The sequence below is a fragment of the Microtus oregoni genome, unplaced genomic scaffold (assembly GCF_018167655.1).
Source record: "Microtus oregoni isolate MIOR12 unplaced genomic scaffold, Mior012 000041F_ref0000270, whole genome shotgun sequence".
NCBI lineage: Eukaryota > Metazoa > Chordata > Mammalia > Rodentia > Cricetidae > Microtus > Microtus oregoni.
Window position 1 is genome coordinate 388,101 of NW_024543208.1, and position 7,685 is coordinate 395,785.

Consider the following 7,685-nt stretch of genomic DNA (forward strand, 5'->3'; position numbering starts at 1 on the left):
AATTGATGGCTTCTAGACAAAGGAGAGCTTTTAGGGCTTCAGCCCCTGAGAGGCTATCCAGACTTTGATCTTATACTTATGAACATGCAGGAAACAATAAATGGACTCATAGGGTTTTAGAAAACAGAACACTGGAAATTGGAAGAAAAAGTAATGGTGGTTGGATAAGGAAGGAATTGAAGGACAGTAGATAAAGGGTGGATATGATTGATACACCATATATTCATATGTATGAAATTCTTAAAGAAGAAAAGGGAGATTATACAAAAATAATTAAGTCACAATATTTTGGGTTTTATTGGACAAATATATGTTTTAATTTTCAGCCCAAAATTTATAGAATACATAGCCTAAAAATTTATAGAATTACATATCATAAAAAGTCAAGCAAGATTCTAATGGTTTTTTAGACTCGAGGAAGAATTATTTTTACAAGAAAATAAATCAATTTTGTTGTAAGGCATTCAACTAACTGGATAAAGTCACCAAAATGATACAAATTATATGATTTATCTAAAATGAAATGACTGAAATTATTGTACCTTCAAAGCCGTAGTTAATGCTTAATAAAATATCTGTACAACATACCGTAGCTTAGCTGACCTAAAATGTTTGCTATCACAATCCCCACTATACTTGTGAACCATAAGCCCTTCAGGGTGATCATCATAAACAATGTTTTGTCATGTCATTATTCTGAATGACTTCTTAGGTCTCTGCTGCATTTTACTACTTAAAAATTCATGGGCACTATGATGTAGGTAAATATGGATATAATAGAAAGCTGGATTTCAGTTGGACTGGTTTCTTTTGCTTAATTTTACTGTGATTGTAGAATTCATAATGTGTCCATTGCAAATCAAGACAACTTTAAGATACCATCTTACACCTGTCAGAATGGCTAAAATAAAAAACACCAAGGATAGCCTTTGCTGGAGAGGTTGTGGAGAAAGGGGTACACTCACCCATTGCTGGTGGGAATGCAAACTTGTGCAACCACTCTGGAAATCAGTGTGGCGGTTTCTCAGGAAATTCCGGATCAACCTACCCCTGGACCCAGAAATGCCACTCGGGAATATACCCAAGAGATGCCCGAACATATGACAAGGGCATTTGTTCAACTATGTTCATAGCAACATTATTTGTAATAGCCAGAACCTGGAAACAACCTAGATTTCCTTCAATGGAAGAATGGATGAAGAAAGTGTGGAATAAACATGATCATTTATTCTTGATACTTGAAACATTTTATGCATATTTATCATTTTTAGGTTCATCATTTTTTTCTATGTGCATATCTTATAAGATTCTACACATATGCTAACCATCTAATTACATTGTTGATCTATGATAGTGTGGGTTCTTGTTGAATTATATCTTTGCATAACACTCCGACATGTTGTGATACTTTGTTCATGCTTTAACAAATAAAGCTTACCTTTAACTAAAGCAACCTGCCTATGGTTTTGAAACCAATGGCAAAGTCAGGAGCTACACATAGTCAGAGTCACCAACTCACCAACTTGGTTTACCCATCCTCTTTTTCCCAAGTCCTCTGTGCAGGTCTGAACTTTTCATTATGGCCTTTCTGCAGCAAATTCCACAGGTGTTTGGGGTTCAAACGCCACAGGAATTAGCTCTTTAGCTGGCTCTTTGGCTTCTTTTCTCCAGGTGGGTGCTGGGCTTTCCCTGGACCCCCTTTGCCGGCTGCTTCTACTATTCTATGCAGCAGCAGTCAACCTCATACCATCATCATCATCATCATCGGCAGATTTGGTGAGACAATTGGGAATGACTAAAGGGAGGACTTAGTTAAAAGACTTATTTCCCGTCTTAAAAATGGGATGCACAGTGGTGGTACACATATTTAATCCCAGTACTGGGAAGGCAGAAGCAGAGGGATTGTTTTGAGTTTAAGGCCAGCTTGATCTATGAAGCAAGTTTTAGGACTGCTAGAGCTATTACACAGAGAGACCCTGTCTCAAAGAGAGAGAGAGAGAGAGAGAGAGAGAGAGAGAGAGAGAGAGAGGTGGGAAACACAATTAACAATAGTGAGCTACCACTCTGTATGTTATGCAATGAAATAAATGAATGAAATGAGAAATTCAATTTCACTTTCATTCATGATTATACAATAAATGATATAAAATTTGAACATTTAAATCAATTAAGTGCAAGGATAATAAACTTGGGTTGACATAATGCTAATTATCATCTTGATAATTCTTAGTTTATATCTAAAAAAATTGGTTGATATGAGTGCCAAATACAGGCCTTAGAAAAACTTATTAAAATATATCATAGAGATATTCAAATCCATATAGAGTAATTTAAAGGAGAACCAATTTTAGTGCTGCATTATAAGGTTAGAGCAGAACAGTGTAAGATTTTTCAAACCAACTTTAATATATCCAGTAACCTAGCAGGAACTTCCAAATGGCATGCATCTCCAAGGCTGTTTAAACCCTCAGTGGAAGCCAGGCGGTGGTGGTGCACGCCTTTAATCCCAGCACTTGGGAGGCAGAGGCAAGCGGATCTCTGAGTTCGAGACCAGCCTGGTCTACAAGACAGGCTGCAAAACCTGTCTCAAAATACCAAAATAAATAAATAAATAAATAAACAAACCCTCAGTGGAATGCTGTGGGACTATTATATTCAAGGCGATTCAAGGAATCAATAGTCTCATTTGGTAGATGTTCACCTTTTGTGAGGCAGATATTATACTTGTGGTCGACTTGTCATAGAATTATCTCTCAAGGCTGGAGAGACTTGGCTACAACAGTCTTGGAGACTTGTCTTCAATTAAAGTGGAGGGCCTGGTAGAAAGATAAGACTAAGACCATTGAACAAAGAAGTAGCGTTAGAGGTATGAAAATCTCCCAAGACCATATTCTTGAAGAAGGAGGTTATGGTAATGTAGAAAGGCAATCTTTATATGATATCCACACCCTGGCTTTATATCAAGCAACAGCTTTGAATGATTTGGACAGAATTGAAGAGGTTAGAAAGAAAATTGAGCCATTTACTAAAGCTATACCGGGCCCCAAATAAACCTTCGATTATTTGTTATAATAATTGACTTCAGCCTCTATCGGTGGTGGCGGCGTGTGACGAGAGATGTCTCACAGGAAATTCTCTGCTCCCAGGCATAGGTCCTTGGGCTTCTTGCCTCAGAAATGCAGCAACAGGCATCATGGGAAAATGAAGAGCTTCTCCAAGGATGACCCTTCCAAGCCTGTTCACCTCACGGCCTTTTTAGGCTACGAGGCTGGCATGACCCACATTTTCTGGGAGGCTAACAGACCAGGATCCAAGGTAAACAAGAAAGAAGTTGAGGAGGCTGTAACCATTGTGGAAGCACCACCTATGGTAGTTGTGGGCATCGTGGGATACATCAAAACCCCACGGGGTCTCCGCACCTTCAAAACTATTTGCTGAGCACATCAGTGATGAGTGTAAAAGGCGTTTCCACAAGAACTGGCACAAATATAAGAAGAAGGTCTTCACCAAATACTGTAAGAAATGGCAGGATGACATGGGCAAGAAACAGCTGGAGAAGGATTTCAACAGCATGAAGAAGTACTGCCAAGTCATCCGGATAATTGTCCACACTCAGATATGTCTGCTTCCTCTGCTCCAGAAGAAGGCACACTTGATGGAGATCCAGGTGAATGGGGGCACTGTGGCTGAGAACCTAGACTGGGCCTGTGAACCAGGTGTTTGGACAGGATGAGATGATTGATGTCATTGGAGTAATAAAAGACAAAGGCTACAAGGGGGTGACCAGTCGTTGGCATACAAAGAAACTGCCCCACAAGACCCATCAAGAGTTGCAGAAGGTTGCCTGTATTGGCACTTGGCACCCTGCCCGAGTGGCCTTCTCTGTGGGTCGGGCTGGGAAGAAAGGCTACCATCATCGGACAGAGATCAACAAGAAGATTTACAAGATTGGTCAGGGCTACCTCATCAAATATGGCAAGCTGATCAAAAACAGTTAATCTACTGACTATGATCTTTCTGACAAGAGTATCAACCCAACGAGTGGCTTTGTCCTTTATGGTGAGGTAACCAATGACTTCATCATGCCCAAAGGCTGTGTGGTGGAAACCAAGAAGCAAGTGCTCACTCTCCATAAGTTCTTTCTGGTGCACACCAAATGGCAGGCTCTGGAGAAGATTGACTTGAAATTCATTGACACCGCCTCCAAGTTTGAACATGGTCATTTCCAGACCACGGAGGAGAAGAAACTATTCATGGGACAACTCAAGAAAGATCGCATTGCCAAAGAGGAAGGTGCTTAATGCCAGAATTTGCCTGAGTGGTGTGGTCTCAAAAAACTTTTTCAGTAAAAAAAATTGACTTCAGCAGTAAATAGAATGATACCAAATTCAGAAGCTAGACAAATATTTGAATCTATGGCTTTTGAAAATGCTAATATAGGCCAAGAGATGATATTGCATGCTATGCATACATTTCTAATTTTGTTAAAATTAGATATAGATAGATAGATAGATAGATGATAGATAGAGGTATTGTATCTATACAACTCATTTAACAATGGAATACAAATTTCTAGTCCTTGAAAGTTATTATTACCAACTATTTAGGATAATAAAAAAATTCAGAGAAGTAATTAGTCACCTATTACAATCAAACTTGTAGTCATGTTAGGTATGTATTTAAAGTCAAAAAGATAAATTTTAGTTAGACAGGTGGTCTGCAAACAATTCAGAGACATGCAGAATATGGAATTTAAGATGTTTTACTAACATAGGTTCTTTTTTATGGCAATGAGACATGTCTGCCCCTGGCAACAAAAATCTATATTGGAAAAGATGATGTATATCAAAGATAGTCCACATAGACTTACTTTGATTGTGACAAAAGTGAGTAACTGGGCAAGAAAGTGCTCTTACTAGACTACTGACTGTATGCTCTGAAATGGGACAAGCAGGACACAAAGAGAGTGACTGCCAAATCTTGCCAAGACAAGGTGGGTAGTCTTTCAAAAATTCTGCTTCACAGAATAGTCAGTGAAATATTTTAATTCTCTGGGTAAGGGATGGATGCCCCAACATTACAAAGGAACCTTGGGTGACTTTCTAAGCAGTCAGTTTTCTTATTTGCCAGACTAGTTGGTATAGGATGTCCTTTTGTTTATGTATTGCTTTTATTGGTTAATCAATAAAGAAACTGCTTGGCCTGATAAGGCAGAACGTAGGTAGGCAAAAAAGACAAAACTAAATTCTGAAAGAAAGAAAACAGAGTGAGAGAGCCTCCATGGAGATGCCAGGTGAGACATGCTAAATCTTTCCCAGTAAGCCATCACCTCGTAGTAAACATAGATTAATAAAAATGGGTTAAATCAAGATGTGAGAGTTAGCCAATAGGAGGCTAGAGTTAATGGCCAAGCAGTGTTTTTAATTAATACAGTTTCTGTGTGATTATTTCAGGTGTAAGCTAGCCAGGCAGCCAGAACAAGGGGCCCCGCTCCCAACAACACTAGAAAAAAAATTTATTAAAGAATGTAAACTGTATAAGATGGAGAGAAATAAAAAAAGATAATTATGCAAGGCCAGTTAGAATAAAAAGTGAAATAGGTAAACACTTTGGAGTCACTAAGACATGATATACAGTGGTGTATTTTCTATGAATTTGTCAAATGGACTAGGCATTATTAATATACTTATTTTCTCTATATATTGCATGAAGTTATTATTTGTAATATATATATATATATATATATATATATATATATATATATTTCTTACCTATAACCTTTTTTTATTTTTAGCTAAAAAAAGGGAATGTGGTGATATTTTATTGGTGCTTCAACAAATAAAACTTAGCTGAAGATCAGAGTACAGAGCTAAGCCACTAGTTAGTCATAGAGGCGGGGCAGTGGTGGTACACACCTTTATCCCAGCATTCAAGAGACAGAAAAAGATGGATCTCTGTGAGTTCAGGGCCATCCTGGGATACATGATATTGAATCAGTCTAAAAGAGAAGCAGAGCCAAGCTCTGGTGGTGATTCCCACCTTTAACCCCAGCACTAGGGAGGTCGAGACTGGAGTGACATGACTGGGCAGGGAGAGGACTACAAGGCAGGAGAGACAGGAGCTCAGGACTCTGTCTGAGATTTCATAGAGACAGCACTCAATCTGGGGACTTGCAGAGAAAGGGCACCCATTTAGTCTAAGGATTTTGTAGCAATAAGAATTAGTGATTGGCTGCTCTGTTTCTCTGATCTTTCAGCTTTCACACCTTCATATCTGACCATGGGTTTTATTATCATATCCAATTAGAAACTGTGCTACACAAACATTTTAAGCATAGCTTTAGAAATTATTGCAAAGAAATATTAGTATTCACAAGCATTCATATAACTACATTAGAAAATATATGTATTTTTCTAATTAAATCAAACAAAAAACTATTTATCAGTATAAATTCTATTTTTATATATAAATTTTATTCATAGAAAACTTGTTTTATTTTAATATATATCTAGAAACATACAACCATTTTTACTTGCTTACAAATGTTTAGATGATTTTTGCTATCACAATAGTGGGAAAATGGTTAATATCAGAATATTCAATTGTGGCTAAAGGTTACTAAAAATTGTCATTTAACTCAGTATAAATTTTATGGACCAGTAGAAACATGATATTGTAATCAATTGAGAGTTGTAATCCGCCCCTTGGAAACTGATGCAGTCCCAAACAGAAAGCTCCGAAGTTATTCCTGAATCAAGAAGTAGAAAAAAAATATCATGAGAAATTAGCCCATTCAGTTGTGGTAAAACTATGTTATAATACAATTTTAGTCATAAAATCTTAAAAAGTACATCAAAGTAACTCATCATATATAATGAATATTATACACATTATTTTTATACATTGACAAAATAGATTATTGAAATTAGCTCACATTCAAAAATCATGGTACTGCTATAATTCTGTCTGCACAATCAGAAAGAAATGGAAACCTACAGTAGAATATAAATTACAGATTTTATTCTTCAAGTGTCTTATTCAAATTAGTATAGTAAAATACTATCTTGTTTAAAATTGAAACTCTCCATATTTCTATACCCAAATTACATTACTAAAGAGGTGCAATTCTACTTAGTAGATTATATTGTAGCTCTTGCTTATGGTTCCAATCCAGATTGTACAGAGTTTGGACTTTTCTTTACCTCTTTCTATGAACTTCCCTGGCTGGAATGGACCAAATTTCAGTAAAGCTAACACAAGAACTTAATTCTTATGTATTGCATACTTTAATGGCAAGTCAAGAAATTGTTATGAGCAAGTAGTATCCAATATAAATTTTGGTGCTTCAATTGATTTAGATGACATATTCACTTTAAAACCAATGTTCTTCCCAAATCTTTATTATATTTCATGATCAACACATTTCAAACATTGATTGTAGATTGAAAGATTGCTCTTTGGACTGGAGAGGGAGGAGGAGAGGAGGGGGGGAGGAGGAGAAAGGTGGGAGGAGGGGGAGGGAAATGGGAGGCTGGGAGGAGGCAGAAACTTTTTTTTCTTTTTCTTAATAAAAAATTAAAAAAAAAGAAAGATTGGTCAGTACTGATTTTAAAGGAATTCCTGTAATTATTCTAGCCTTAATCTGCATAACACTCCCTATATTGCTTAAGACAGGATTTCAACGC

At 37.0% G+C, this 7,685-nt stretch overlaps 1 pseudogene; it reads left to right on the plus strand.

Annotated features, from left to right (window-relative positions):
* Window positions 1-3,117: 3,117 nt before the first annotated feature.
* On the plus strand, window positions 3,118-4,301 carry LOC121433876 (annotated as a pseudogene).
* Window positions 4,302-7,685: the final 3,384 nt, after the last annotated feature.